Genomic DNA, 17118 nt, shown 5'->3' on the forward strand with positions numbered 1-17118 from the left:
ACAACTGGATCCCCTTCAAAAAGTTGTTTTAAATCTGCTGCTATTAGGCCCTTCTGGATGAATGCTTGAACTGCGATTTGAAGCTTGTCTTTAAGAAGTTTGGTCCGGCCTCGTGTGATAGGGCCAAGTGGTATAGTAAATTCATCATCCTTAGCTTTAGGGTATGTGGTGCATGTATCAGGAATGGAAGAAAACTAAAGCCATGAAGAAAGTTGAAAGAGAAGTTTCACGAGAGAAACAAATAACAGTGGAGGGAGATCAAAATGAAAATGAGAAAATTGATGTGAGAAACGTTGGAGTCGAAAATGAGAAAGTTGAAAAGATTGAATTTGGGAGCAAAGGGGGAAGTACGTGTGGAAGAGAAAATGAAAAGATTACAAGTGAGGTTGTGGTTAAAAGATATGATGGAGTTGAACATGCACAAATCAAAGAAGAACATTGTGAGAAAACCAAGACATTTGGAGTTGAAAATGAGAGTGAAGATGAGTGTGTTGAAAAACATGAGCATGAAAGGAACGAATGCAAGGAGAATGAAGTTTTTCTTTATACTAATCAATTTTTTTCTTCTATTCATTCTTTGAATTTGCAGGTTATTCCAAGGGACATTCAAGATGATTCAAGCATCATTTCTTTTGAAATTCTAAAAGATGTGTCACTTGAAATTATAAAGAACATGTTCATTAACCTTCAAAGTACATTCACCTCATACTCAAGATCGAATGAACCTTATAGAAGGGAAGATTCAATGAACCTAACCATGGAGAACATTAAGAGTCCAAACTCATTCATTCATGAATTTAATCCTTTCCTTTCCTTTGATTCTAAATTATCTACTTCTAACTTTGTTCTATTTTTTAGATTGTTGATTCAAAAGAAAAGACTTGAACATGTGAAGCATTTTGAGCAAAGAAAACGATGCAAGATGAGAATGAAAGAATTTCCATTCAAACGAACATCAAAGTTGTTCCCTTATGTACCAAGCATCGATTTGGGGACAAATCGCCTTAAAGAAGGGGGGATGATGTGATCCTACCGACCACCAAGTTCAAACAAAACATGCTCACAACTTTGAAGTTCTTCCAAGATGATTCTAAGGGAGTCTTGCCTTATTTTATTATTTATTTACTCATTTATGCATTACATGTCACGTGAATATGTTTATCTTATTCTTAATTTTTGCTTGAATATTATATGCTGTCATTTATATGTATAATATATGATATTCATGCATGACTCATTAATTCACATCTTTATATAACTCATTCAATCCATACGCATTCATAGTTAGCTCATTTGCATTCTAACATATTTGCATTCTAACATTGGTGGAAGAATGCACTCATATTTATAATAGCTCAATTCCTATCTAATTATTTGTTTACATACTTTGTCTAGGTACATTGGATGCTAAATAGACTAAAGGCAATTGAAGAGTTGGATGGACAGTTCACGTCAGTCAGATTGATCGTCATTTTTGAACAAGTTCCAAGAATCTTTGGTGATGAAGTCTTCTTAAGATTTAATGCCCTATCTCTTATCTTTCTAACGCACTTTGAATCGTATCAATCTGATATTGGGAGCCCAAGATATGCCCAGATTAATTAAGAAAGTGCAGGCTGGAAATAAGTACGGGATTTACAACCAAATGAAGAGCCATGTTCACACCTGATGCATTTCCACCTTCATGAATCCATTTATGGCGTGTACAATCATACAATGAGGCTAAAGGACTTGTTCACATTCAAGGGAGATGGATGCATTATTTTCAAATTCATTCATCAAATCCAAGTGCATGAAGGGAGCCTATGAGTCACGTTCACACTTGGTACATGCATTCCAAAGGCGGCCGAACATACAATGAAACATTCCTCCTAATTCATGCAAGGAAATGAACCAACATGTTCACATCAAGAGAGGATGAATTCGGCTATGAAGATGTATTCACTTAAATGGATGAACATTCATTTATTTTATTAGTCCATGAACTTGCATAGGGGACGTACATTATATCTACTTAAGGATGAACATTCATCCATGAATGTTCAATCATTAAATCTTGTATGTGCATCCTAGACATATCTTAGGCCTATAAATAGCTTTCCATTTCATTTGTAACCCATCTCATCTCATATATAAAATTACTCTTGTGAGTTATTTCTCTTCAAAGTTCTTTGTGAACTTTATCGATTAAACAAGTGTAGTTCCTATACTTGTGGCATCATTCCTTCCATTTTGATTCCTAAATTCCTAGATTGTTATCTAGTGGGTTAAAGACACTATCACCACCCCTCAAGCAAGTTTGTGAAGACCGGGATTGTGCTCCTTAGCACTATTTCATCTTTGGCGTGTTTGAGATACAATATCACCACCATTGCCATTTCATCATCAACATCATCCATCGCTTCCATCAATTCCGCAGCCATCTCTATCTTTTTATTTATTTCATTTCATTCTTATTATTTATTTTCATTACTTATATTATTACCCTTTATTAAGTCCATTATTAAACATATTTTCTTATCTTATTTTGCAGCCCAAACTTATAAATTCGAGGACATCAGTACTTGTCAATCATAGATCGGGACACAATAAGGCTATCTACTCTTCTCACCAAAGTGTGTAGATTCGCCTTACATCAAGCGGTAATCAGAGCATAGTTGGATTGACAACAAAAGTGTCATTGGCGTGCAAAGCAAAAAGAAATTCAAAAGAGAAAAAGACTCCTTCAACAAATTGGAGTGCAAAAAGAAGAGAAAAAGAAGAAAAGAAGAAAAGAAGAAAAGAAAAAAGAAAAAAAGAAAAAGAGAAGTTCAAAAAGATAAAGCAAGCCAAGGAAAGTGCTCTACCATTGCAAAGTACATCAAAGAGGCCATCTACACTAAGAGAAGATAACCTTATTGTTTCTTGTGAAAGGTTGCAGTAAGTGTTGTTTCTTGAATTGTAAGTCACCTCTTCCTTTTCTATCCTTTTATTTTCCTTGTCTTCAACCATTTCTTTCTTTTAAATACCTTTGAATCCTTTCTTCTACCTTTCCATTTCTATTCCTTTCTACCCTAACCTATTTGCAGCCGACGCACACAAGGAAAGAATTAACTTGTTCTAATCTTGAGTAAGTTCTTTAAAGGACTTAGCAAGAGAAATTGGAGTGGAAAAAGGCTAATTGAGAGATTGAGATCAGAAGGGGAATTGAAAAAGCAGTTTATATTCCCGAGTGCAAACACGAGCGTTGAATGGAGGATCATCATTTTTTTTGGAGTGATCGTGAGGATTTGTGAGTGATTATTGGTAAGGTCCTTTCATCTTATTCAACTATTAATTTTTCAATAATAATTCTCCCATCTTTCGAATGGATTACGGACAGCAGAGGAGGAATCCATTTCATACTCATTTTCATGTGAATGATAAAGTATGCCTTGTAGCCATTGATGGTGGTAGTTGTGCAAATCTTGCAAGCACATACATGGTTGAGAAGTTGGGGCTTATAACATTCAAACATCTCAGTCCATATGTTTTGCAAGGATTAAATGAAGATGAAGAGTTAGAAGTCATGGAGCAAGTACGTGTGTCATTTTCAATAGGGGATATGAAGTTGAAGTTTTGTGTGATGTTGTTTCTATGAATTCAAGCCATCTACTCCTTGGACGTCCTTGGCAGTTCGATAAACGAGCATTCAATGATGGGTTCTCCAACAAATATTCATTCAAACACCAAGGGAGAAAGATCTTGTTGGTTCCAATGTGCCCAAATCAAGTCCATGAATGCCAAGTTATCGTCAAATCACGTATAGAGGAATGGAAGAAAACTAAAGCCATGAAGAAAGTTGAAAGAGAAGAACAAATAACAGTGGAGGGAGATCAAAATGAAAATGAGAAAATTGATGTGAGAAACGTTGGAGTCGAAAATGAGAAAGTTGAAAAGATTGAATTTGGGAGCAAAGGGGGAAGTACGTGTGGAAGAGAAAATGAAAAGATTACAAGTGAGGTTGTGGTTAAAAGATATGATGGAGTTGAACATGCACAAATCAAAGAAGAACATTGTGAGAAAACCAAGACATTTGGAGTTGAAAATGAGAGTGAAGATGAGTGTGTTGAAAAACATGAGCATGAAAGGAACGAATGCAAGGAGAATGAAGTTTTTCTTTATACTAATCAATTTTTTTCTTCTATTCATTCTTTGAATTTGCAGGTTATTCCAAGGGACATTCAAGATGATTCAAGCATCATTTCTTTTGAAATTCTAAAAGATGTGTCACTTGAAATTATAAAGAACATGTTCATTAACCTTCAAAGTACATTCACCTCATACTCAAGATCGAATGAACCTTATAGAAGGGAAGATTCAATGAACCTAACCATGGAGAACATTAAGAGTCCAAACTCATTCATTCATGAATTTAATCCTTTCCTTTCCTTTGATTCTAAATTATCTACTTCTAACTTTGTTCTATTTTTCAGATTGTTGATTCAAAAGCAAAGACTTGAACATGTGAAGCATTTTGAGCAAAGAAAACGATGCAAGATGAGAATGAAAAAATTTCCATTCAAACGAACATCAAAGTTGTTCCCTTATGTACCAAGCATCGATTTGGGGACAAATCGCCTTAAAGAAGGGGGGATGATGTGATCCTACCGACCACCAAGTTCAAACAAAACATGCTCACAACTTTGAAGTTCTTCCAAGATGATTCTAAGGGAGTCTTGCCTTATTTTATTATTTATTTACTCATTTATGCATTACATGTCACGTGAATATGTTTATCTTATTCTTAATTTTTGCTTGAATATTATATGCTGTCATTTATATGTATAATATATGATATTCATGCATGACTCATTAATTCACATCTTTATATAACTCATTCAATCCATACGCATTCATAGTTAGCTCATTTGCATTCTAACATATTTGCATTCTAACATTGGTGGAAGAATGCACTCATATTTATAATAGCTCATTTCCTATCTAATTATTTGTTTACATACTTTGTCTAGGTACATTGGATGCTAAATAGACTAAAGGCAATTGAAGAGTTGGATGGACAGTTCACGTCAGTCAGATTGATCGTCATTTTTGAACATGTTCCAAGAATCTTTGGTTGATGAAGTCTTCTTAAGATTTAATTCCCTATCTCTTATCTTTCTAACGCACTTTGAATCGTATCAATATGATATTGGGAGCCCAAGATATACCCAGATTAATTAAGACAGTGCAGGCTGGAAATAAGTACGGGATTTACAACCAAATGAAGAGCCATGTTCACACCTGATGCATTTCCACCTTCATGAATCCATTTATGGCGTGTACAATCATACAATGAGGCTAAAGGACTTGTTCACATTCAAGGGAGATGGATGCATTATTTTCAAATTCATTCATCAAATCCAAGTGCATGAAGGGAGCCTATGAGTCACGTTCACACTTGGTACATGCATTCCAAAGGGGGCCGAACATACAATGAAACATTCCTCCAAATTTATGAAAGGAAATGAACCAACATGTTCACATCAAGAGAGGATGAATTCGGCTATGAAGATGTATTCACTTAAATGGATGAACATTCATTTATTTTATTAGTCCATGAACTTGCATAGGGGACGTACATTGTATCTACTTAAGGATGAACATTCATCCATGAATGTTCAATCATTAAATCTTGTATGTGCATCCTAGACATATCTTAGGCCTATAAATAGCTTTCCATTTCATTTGTAACCCATCTCATCTCATATATAAAATTACTCTTGTGAGTTATTTCTCTTCAAAGTTCTTTGTGAACTTTATCGATTAAACAAGTGTAGTTCCTATACTTGTGGCGTCATTCCTTCCATTTTGATTCCTAAATTCCTAGATTGTTATCTAGTGGGTTGAAGACACTATCACCACCCCTCAAGCAAGTTTGTGAAGACCGGGATTGTGCTCCTTAGCACTATTTCATCTTTGGCGTGTTTGAGATACAACATCACCACCATTGCCATTTCATCATCAACATCATCCATCGCTTCCATCAATTCCGCAGCCATCTTTATCTTTTTATTTATTTCATTTCATTCTTATTATTTATTTTCATTACTTATATTATTACCCTTTATTAAGTCCATTATTAAACATATTTTCTTATCTTATTTTGCAGCCCAAACTTATACATTCGAGGACATCAGTACTTGTCAATCCTAGATCGGGACACAATAAAGCTATCTACTCTTCTCACCAAAGTTTGTAGATTCGCCTTACATCATATGGCCTTTGGAATAACCTAGAAATCAAATGAAAGAATATGAAGAAAAGATTGATTAGTAGAGAGCAAAACTTTATTCTCCTCCCATTCTTTTCTCTCATGCTCATGTCTATTGAAGACATTTGGCTTTGAACGTTAGTGCCCTTTTGTATTCCAAAAATCATGCTCCTTTCCATAGATAGATGCATTGATTCATGAAAGGTGGTGACTCTTGGAATGGTGATGTCCTCATAAGTCACGCCCTTTGGATGAAAAATCATTTCCCTTTGGGTTTCAATAGGCATGACTCTTGATTCTTGATGGATCATGTCCTTTGGATGAAGAGTTACCATTCTTTGCTCTTCAATAGTCGCACCTCTTGGCTCTTGAAAGGTCACGTCCTTTAATCTCCCAAATTGATGGATTGTGTCACTTGGATCATCCTGCAAATCAAAGGAAATTCTTGCATTGTCAAAGTTAGAAAAATCTTCATTGACCTTGCGCCTCGTCAGTAAACATCTTTGTAACAAGCACTTATTTGTATAAGCACTTGTTTTTGGAATGTTTTCTTCCTGGATTAACTTCGATTTTCCTTTCCTCATGTCCTCAACACTTTGTTTCATCTTGATTTGATCAATTTGAACTTGTCTAGGCGTCAAAGGTGTTAGGATGATCTTCTTCCCTCCATGGTTGAATGAATACTGATTGGTAAAACAATCATGAATGGTCTTCCTATCATATTGCCATGGTCTTCCAAGGAGTAAGTGGCTAGCATGCATAGGAACAATATCGCACATAACCTCGTCCTTGTACTTACCAATAAAGAAAGGAACCATCACCTGTTTATTGACATTAAGTTCACCTTATTCATTGAGTCATTGAAGTTTGTAGGGATTTGGATGTTTCAATGTTTGCAATCCCAATTTTTCCACCATGATGGTACTTGCCACATTCGTACAACTTCCACCGTCTATGATCATGAAACACATCTTTTCATTCACATGGCAGCGAGTATGAAAGATATTTTCCCGTTGTACATCGTCTTCTACTACTTGAGCACTTAGACTTCTCTTGACCACTAGGGCTTCACCTTCCACCGGAGCACCAATTTCTGCTTCTTCCTCAACTTCGGTTGGTGTTGCTTCTTCTTCTTCATTGTCAGATTCAATCTCACCATTTCCATGTAGTAACATGGTGTTTCTATTGGGACATTGTGTGGATATATGCCCCCTCCCAAGACATTTAAAGCAACGGATGTCTCTTGTTCGTTCAGTGATCTCTTTTCCTCGATTCTCCTTACCAAGTTGAGATGCATTTGATGATTCGGCCTTTTCTTTGGTATGAATAGGAGTAGACTTCCTCAAATTGTTGTTTGGACTCCATCTTGAAGATGTAGACACTGAAGTACGAGAGATAGGTCTTCTCCGAAGTTGCCTTTCTATTTTCATAGCCATTTGCACCATTTCATCAAGTTTGATGTAATGATACAATTCTAGCGTGTTGGCAATCTCAGGATTGAGTCCAGCAAGAAATCTAGCCATGGTTGCTTCACGATCCTCCTCAATATTGACTCGGATCATTGCCACTTCCATTTCTTTATAATAATCCTCCACACTCCGTTGGCCTTGTTTCAAATTCTGCAATTTCTGAAACATGTCTCAGTGATAATGAGTAGGAATGAAACGTTTACACATGATACCTTTCATTTCAAGCCATGTTGAAATCGGTCTCTCTCCATTCCTTCTTCGAGTAATAGTAAGTTGATCCCACCATATCAAAGCATAATCAACAAACTCCATGGCTTCCAATCTTACTTTCTTGAGTTCGGAATAGTTATGGCAACTAAACACATGTTCCACCTTGCTTTCCCATTCAAGATAGGCTTCTGGATCAGTCTTTCCTTGGAATTGAGGAATTTTGATTTTGATGTTGCTTATATTATCATCAACATTGGCACGCCTAGGTCCTTGTATCAATGCTGGTTCTTCTTCATTATAAGGATTTGGAACATCATCTTCTGGAAGAGGTTGTTGCCTACGAGGAGTATCATTGTTTTTGGTTTGTGGTTGATCTTGTCTTTGGTCTAGTTTCTCATGGAGAGCATCAAATTCTGTTCGAAACATTCTCATCATTTCGCCAATCAGTGCTTGCATTTGCAAATTGGTTTGACCTGCATTTCCTTTAGGACTTTGAGACATGGTTAGTAAATAAAACAAAAAAATAAACCTTACCAGCACACTCACAAAGTCTCACAATTTCACTCCAAAGAAAAGATAAGATCACTCCACTCAACACTCGTGTTTACTCTTGGGAATATATCTTGGCTTTTAACAATTCCCCTTCTGATCTCACTCTCTCAATAGCCTTTTTCCACTCAATTTCTCTTGCTAAGTCCTTTGAAGAACTTACTCTAGATTAGAACAAGTTAATTCCTTCCTTATGTGCGTCGGCTGCAAATATGGTTAAGGTAGAAAGAATAGAAATGGAAAGGTAGAAGAAAGGATTCAAAGGTATTTAAAAAAACTGAAATGGTTGAAGACAAGGAAAATGAAAGGATAGAAAAGGAAGAGGTGACTTACAATTCAAGAAACAACACTTACTGCAACCTTTCTCAAGAAAACAATAAGGTTATCTTCTCTTAGTGTAGATAGGCCTCTTTGATGTATTTGTAATGGTATAGCACTTTCCTTGGCTTGCTTTCTCTTTTTGAACTTCTCTTTTTCTTTTCTTTTCTTCTTTTCTTATTTTTCTCTTGTTTTCTGATTTTTGTCTTCTTTTTGCACTCCAATTTGTTGAAGGAGTCTTTTTCTCTTTTGAATTTCTTTTTGCTTTACACGCCAATGACACTTTTGTTGTCAATCCAACTATGCTCTGATTACCGCTTGATGTAAGGCGAATCTACACGCTTTGATGGAAAAGAGTAGATAGCCTTATTGTGTCCCGATCTAGGATTGACAAGTACTGGTGTCCTTGAATTTATAAGTTTGGGCTGTAAAATAAGATAAGAAAATATGATTAATAATGGACTTAAGAAATGAATATATAATAAAGGAAATGAAATAGACATAAATGAAAGAGATGGTTACGGAATTGATGGTCTTGATGGATGTTGATGATGGTGTTGTTGATGAAATGGAAATGGTAGTGATTTGTATCTCAAACACGCCAAAGATGAAACAATGCTAAAGAGCACAATCCCGATCTTCACAAACTTGCTTGAGGGGTGGTGATAGTGTCTTCAACCCACTAGATATTAATCTAGGAATTTAGGAATCAATTTGGAAGGAATGACGCCACAAGTATAGGAAATTATACTTGCTTAATCGATAAAGTTCACAAAGAACTTTGAAGAGAAATTAACTCACAAGAGTAATTTTTAATATATGAGATGAGATGGGTACAAATGAAGGCAAGCCACTCTATTTATAGGAAATGAGAGGGCTTGGCCGAATGGTTACAAGTTGTTTCAGCTAGATACATGTTTCTAGGAAAATACATAATGCTTGAGTTGAATGAATAAGTCTTTTGGGCTTATGATGGTTCGGCTAACTCTTCATGAAAGGCCTTAATGATTCGGTCAAAGGGTGGAGAGACATCTCCTTTGGCCGAATGGTTCATGCTTGTTCATCTTGGCGCCAATTTCCTCTCCTTGGCCGAATAGTCATGTGCTTTATCATGTTTGGCTCCAATGGCTCTCATGTGCATGCCTTGTGATGTGGCCGAATATGCATGGCATTCTTCCTCATGATGATTTAAGCTTCCAATGGTTGCAATTTCTTCACCAACGTGCTTCTAGATCAAAAGGTATCTTCATGGGCAGCATCATTCATGAAAGGTCACAATGTTTGAGAAAGGTGTCCCTTCATGTTTGAGCTATTTAAGGTGTGAATGAGCTGGTGGTGAGCTGGCCTTAGATGACTTGTAACATGATGAACGTTTGGGCAGCTCATTGTGGAAAGGTACCTCTCGAGGTGGCAACTATTCGCGAAAAGGTACCATTTCATAAATTTTGACTTAGGACATATTTGAAGTGTCCTAAGTGGTGATGATGATGGTGTAACTCCCCAGCTGAAATGAGTTCATCTTGTAGCTCAAATCTTCAGCTCAATCCAGCTATGAGCTCACGGCCTCCAAACAGCTTTTCACCAATTGTTCCTTGTGTTCTCCGAATCGATCCCATGTAAGTTTCCTTGCTGTTATATGCTCCATTTAGCTCCAATGCAGCTCCCAAGTGTTGGCCGAATGTGCCTATATGCGTAACATAAAAATAAACTAAGTATATAAACTTGTATATTATAAAAAATGTGACTATAGTAACTTGTATCTCATATATAAATGGATAATTTATTATCATAATAACTATAGGTATAATATATATATATATGAAAATAACTATCTTATAACATATGAAATAAGTATCTATAGGTATAAAGATAGAAAGTTTCTTCCCTGGAGAGGTTGGAATAGCCATGGTAAATATGATGTTGAATTAGATCACATCAGTTTTTATTCACACTCAATCTTTTCAATATTCTCATTTTCAAATACTCCAAATGCCTTTGTTTTCTCACAATGTTCTTTCTTTATAGAATCAATGTTTTTTCGTAAGTTATTGATGATCTTGAAGTACTTGGTGTGTACTAATGTGATTCTTCTTATCCCATGGATGAATGAATAATGATTTAGGAACCCATCATGCAATGCTCGTTTAACAAACTGCCAAGGACGTCCGAGAATTAGATGGCTTGAATTCGTGGAAACAATATCACACAAGACTTTATCTTAATGATGTAAGGAACTTGTACCTTATCAATTGATTGTGGATCTAGGAAGCAAGCAAAACAACCTGCACAAGTGAATGGCTCAAAAGAGATGGTTATGGGTGGTAAACGTATGGGAGAATAAGTAGGTTATTTAAATAATAAATGATGGAAGCGGAAGATGGTTGATATGTTATGGTTTATGGTTGATGAAACAAAGGGTTGGTTGTGAGGAAGTATCTAAAAGAAGACTCAAAGAAGAACCAATGCTATAAACAACAAAGACCCAGTGATACGATCCAAACTAGCTCCAACTTTCTCCATGACTTGAACACACCATGGATGTTCTTCAAAGTTGTTTCTAAGGGAGTTCTTCTTTACCCTATCTTATATTATATCATTTATACATTCTATTCTATCATAAGCATTCATTCACATGCTAGTATAAATTATCATATTATTATTTCCATCCTATGTTTAGTTAATCATGTCTTTCATATCATTCAAATATATGTTATGATTACATATCATTTCTTAGGATATTATTATTACATGTTTCCATTTATCATTTATGAATACCATGTTATATGATATTCATGCATACAACATATTCACATCTTTATAATTGATGCACAATGTTATTTCAAGTATGTTAAGTATGTTATATTAGTCTTACATTCATTTAAGCATGATACAATTCATTCGTGAAATGGCAGAATGCTTAATCATTCATTTGTTAGCTCACGTGCATTAATTTTAGCTCCTAGGTCTTATACATTAGCTTACATATGTTTTACTTAGCTCATGACATGCATTCATAGATCATATCACTCAAACACCTCACAGCAGCATGCATTTTACCTTAAATGAGCTCACACATTGCTTATTTTATTTGTTTGGTGATTCCTATAGGTGAAACACAAAATAAGGCATATTATGGTAGCTTGGCTAGCTAAAAGGACAAGCACAACAGCTCACACTAGCTCATGAACATTATGGCAGCTCATTTCATCACATAAGGAGCTTAAACTTAGCTGGAGGAGCTAGCATGTAGCTGAACTTAGCTGGACGAGAGTTGTGGACCAAATTACTGAAAAGTGGACTAGAGGTAGCTGGAAGTAGCTGGGAGAGTAGCTGAGGAGTTGAAAAGACCAAAGCTAACTAGCTTGAGTTCATCAAGCTATAACTCACCTAGTTAGCTACCAAGACACTCACCTAGCTTACCTTGAAGCTAGTTCATCTCTAGGCTGCCCAATGGATGCCATGTCACCTAGATGCATGTTGGAAGCTAATTCACGCCTAGTTGTTTCCTATCTTCATTCCATGGACTTCAATACATCATCCTATGGTTGCAACCTCATCAAAGCATAGCAAGAAGACCCATGTGCATTCCTGTAGGCTGCCATGTGCATCATTCAAGCATGTGCACTTCATGTGACATCAAATTAGCGCCAAAACACCAAGGGATGCTTCCTATTCGGCCAAAGACTCTTTCCTCTTCATTTTGGCGCCCAAATAACTTCCAAATGCATTCAAATCATCCTTAGGGCCGAACCAACACATAACCATTCGGCCAAGAGCATGTATTTTCATTAAAGTCTTATTTTTTCATTAAAAATCATGTCATTTTAGGAAGGTACAAGGGCTGGCCGAACCAACATGTACCTATTCGGCCAAGTCCCTTCAAAAACTATAAATAGGCCTTCCTATTTCATTTGTAATCAGTCATTTTATTTTAATTGAAGTGAGATTTTTCTCTTTCTTAAGTCCTGGTGACTTTTTATCGACTTATCAAGTATTTTATACTTGTGGCATCAACCCTCTTCTTTCATCTTGATACTTCTGGTTCCTAGTTCATATAACTAGTGGGTCAAAGTACTTATCATCACCCCTTGAAGAAACAATATAAAGATTGGGTATTTGCTCTCTATAGCATTGGTTCTTCTTTGAGCGTTCTTCAAGATACTATCCTCACAACCATCCTTTTGTTTCATCGCCATAACCATAACCATTTCAATCCTCTTCCACTTCCATCTCTCATTTATTAATTAGCCTACCTATTAAACCATACGTTTACCACCCTTATCCATTATGTTTTGAGCCATTCACTTGTGCAGGTTGTTTTGCTTCCTTCCTAGATCCACAATCAAACGAGAATGTAGAATTACCTTACATCACCCAGACTTTATATTGCTTCTTTAAAGGGTGGTATAAAGGACTTTGACCCACTAGTTATAAGAACTAGGAACCAGAAGTATCAAGGGGAAAGGGGTTGACGCCACAAGTATTCAAAATACTTGATAAGTCGATAAAAGTCACCAGGACTTAAGAAAGAGAATAATCTCACTTATATTAATTAAAAAGTTCTTAATACAAATGATATATGTTTTCATATTTATAGGAAATGGAGAGGCATGGCCGAATGATTAGAAGGGGATTCAGCCAGCCTTGTGTCTTCCTATAGAGTCATAATTTAATTACAAATAGAGATGATGGTTCAGTTTAAATGGAGGATAATAACCCTTGGCCGAATAGCTCTTGTGTCCCTTCATGTTGGCGCCAAATTGGATGGGAGATGATGCTTGGCTGAATAGGGAGAGGGCTCTTCATCTTGGTGCCTAAAAGATATCACATGGAAGGCACATGGGGGCTGGTCATATGGCACGCACATGGGTGTTCTAGGGAGCCTTGTGGTGCAGCCTTGTACATGGGATGATGGCTAGTCATGTGCTCCATCTTGGGCGTGCATGTGTATAATTCAAGCTAGCTTGAGTATAGGAGCTAGCTAGCAAGCATGGGCTGTTTGTGAACAAGCTTCCTAGCCGAGTCCTTGTAAGCTCCATAACAGCATGTTCATCTACATTCAACTAGCATTGATATCACTTTTGGTAACTCAGCTCCAAATAGTCCAACTAGCTGATTTTAGCTAGCCTTTAGCTCCTCCAGCTAAATTGAGCTTTCCTTTTTGTTCCATGAGCTGCCATGTACTTTGTGAGCTGTTTGTGAGCTGCATATGATATCCAAATAATCCACCAAGCTACCTCAACGTGCATCACACTCCAATGTACATATATGTACAAGGAAACAAGGTAAGTCCATGATATTGAGCTGACATAAGCTAAATACCTTACTGCCATGTATGATTATGATAATGTGAGCTATGTTTGAAGGCCATGAGCTAATTATATAATCTCATAATATGTGTAAGATCATGCATGAAGCTTAAGGGCTAATATGGATGGATATGAACTAATGAAATGAATTATAAGTATGCTGCCTTGATGTATATGTGATAATCATGCTTAATATATTAAATAACAATGTGTATGATGTTTTCATACTAAGTTATTCTTTAACTACATAACAAGTATTCTTATCATGAAATGTATTATATAAGTATATAGTAAATAAACAATATAAAGTAGATTCAGTATAAAGATGTTCAAGAGTACTCCCTTTGTAGGTGAAAACGTGCTTGCATCATCCCCCTTCTTTAGGACGATTTGTCCTCAAATCGAGTTCATTCTGTCCTTGCATAACTTCACGTCTCTTTGCTAAAAGAAAGCATCATTTGAACGTTTGTGTTCTTCCAGTAGGTACCCTTTTGTAAGATTTCCCTTTAGGCCTTTCTTTGGAATATGATTTACCAACAGGTACCTTTTGGGAGTGGTCATCTTTTAAGGATATCCCTTTTGAAAGTGACTCTTCACGTGGTTGGTTCTGAAAAGTGAGGAGAGAATAGGTTTCAAATGAAGGGTTACTTATCTTTTGGCTATTATGTCCCTTGGTGAAGAGTTGTGACTTTAAATTCCAATCATCACCACCTTTCGTAGGAGACCCTTCATTTTTCAGCAATGAATCATCATGTTGCTTCATGAAGAAGTTGGATTTCATGTTTTGTCCTTCTTTACTTTTCATTAGTGGTTTGCCTTTACGCCATGCTTGTACACTCTTTCGCATATGCAATTGGTCTTGTTGTACCCGTTTTAGCGTCAAAGGCATCAAGGTTACCTTGCATCCATCATGCTTGAAAGTGTATTGATTATGATAACAATCATGAATGGCCCTTTTTCATACTGCCATGGTCTTCCAAGTAAGATGTGGCTAGCATGCATAGGGACAATGTCACAAAGCAGCTCGTCCTTGTACCTACCAACTGAAAAAGGAATTAGAACCTGTTTGGTAACGTTTAACTCACCTCCTTCATTAAGCCATTGGAGTTTATACGGAGTGGGTTAATTTGATGTTGCCAAACCAAGTTTTTCAACCATAAGAGTGCTGGCTACGTTTGTGCAACTCCCTCCATCGATGATCATTGTGCAAACCTTGTCCTTGACATGGCATCTTGTATGGAAAATATTGTTTCTTTGAATATCCTCTTGATATTTTTATGATTGTAGGAACCTTTTCAAAACAAGCATCTCACCATGGTCTGCATTTTCTTCAGTTTTTTTGTCTTGTATTGTTTCAGGTTCCTCGTCAAAAATAGGCTCGTCAAAATTTGATACAATATTTCCATTGTCAAGTACCATCATGGCATTCGGTTAGGACATTGACTAGCAACATGTCATTTCCCAAAACATTTGAAACATTTGATGTCTCTGGACCTCTCGAAAGTACTGTTCTGCTTTTCTTTACCCTTACTAGATTCGCCCACTTGTTTAGTTTTGGAAACTTCTATAGGATCCTTTGCTTGTGTTGGAATTGGTTTCCTAAAGGTGATAGGCTCTTGCTTCCATTTGGTGGCCGAACTTGGACTGCTCCGATTGTAGGTTTTCCTTTTGAGTTATTGTTTAATTTTCATAGCCACGTGTACCATCTCTTCAATCTCTACATAATGTTGAAGTTCAACAAGGTTAGCAATATCAGGATTTAGGCTAGATAAAAACCTTGCCATGGTTGCTTCTCTGTCTTCATCAACATTGGCTCGGTTCATGGCTATCTCTATTTTTTTGAAATAATCTTCAACGCTCTTGCTTCCTTGTTTCAGATTTTTTAGTTTATGGTAAAGATCTCGGTGATAATGAGTAGGAACAAACCTTTTCCTCATAATGGCCTTCATTTCTTCCCACGTAGTGATGGGGCGTTCACCATTTCGTCATCTTGAACTCACTATTAGTCCCACCAAACTAAGGCATTGTCCACGAATTCCATAGCAGCAAGCATGACATTCTTTTGCTCCGTATTATTTTGGTATTCAAAAATGTGTTCGATCTTGATTACCCAATCAAGATAGGCTTCAGGATCAGTTCGTCCATGAAATGGAGGAATGGTTACTTTGATGTTGTTGAAGTTGTCATTCTAATTTTGATGAGCATCTCTTCGCGCTACTAATGTTACTTCAGCCTCCTCTTCTTCGAATTCTTCTTCCATTCTTGGGCGATTTACTCTTCAGTTGCCTAAGGATGCTTCAAATTGATCCATACGATCATGCAAAGGCTCCAATTCTAATTTAAGCAATCTTTCCATTTCATGCATGATTGCTTGAGTTTGCAAATTAGGGTGATGTGATCATAGCGACACAAATGGATCCTGAAGTCATGCCTGAAGGACCTATCACTCGTGCAAAGGCAAAACAATTCAGGAAAGTACTTTCTCATAAGTGCCTTAATGTTTTTAAATCTTTTAATGAGAAAGAACCCTTAGATAATAGGTTGTTTAATATGTTACATATTGAATATTAAATAACCTATAGTTCACATTCTTATATTAGTTTATATAATTAGTTTATTTCTTTATGTTATGCATGTAGGCACATTCGGCCAATACTTGAGAGCTACATTAGAGCTAAATGGAGCATGCAATAGCAAGGATACTTACATGGGAACGATTAAGAGAGCATAAGGAGCAAATTGGTGAACAGTTGTCTAGAGGCCGTGAGCTCATAGCTGGATTGAGCTAAAGATTTGAGCTACAAGATGACCTCCTTTCAGCTGGGGAGATGCACCATCATCATCACCACTTAGGACACTTCAAATATATCCTAAGTTAAAATTTGTGAAATCATACCTTTTCGCGAATAGTTGCAACCTCAAGAGGTACCTTTTCACAAGGAGCTGCCATAATGTTCACCATGCTACAAGTCACCTATGGCCAGGTCACCTTTAGCTCATTTACACCATAAGTAGCTCAAACATGAAGGGT

The sequence above is a fragment of the Hibiscus syriacus genome, unplaced genomic scaffold (genome assembly GCF_006381635.1).
Source record: "Hibiscus syriacus cultivar Baekdansim isolate YM2019G1 unplaced genomic scaffold, ASM638163v2 tig00110442_pilon, whole genome shotgun sequence".
In the NCBI taxonomy this organism is placed as follows: domain Eukaryota; kingdom Viridiplantae; phylum Streptophyta; class Magnoliopsida; order Malvales; family Malvaceae; genus Hibiscus; species Hibiscus syriacus.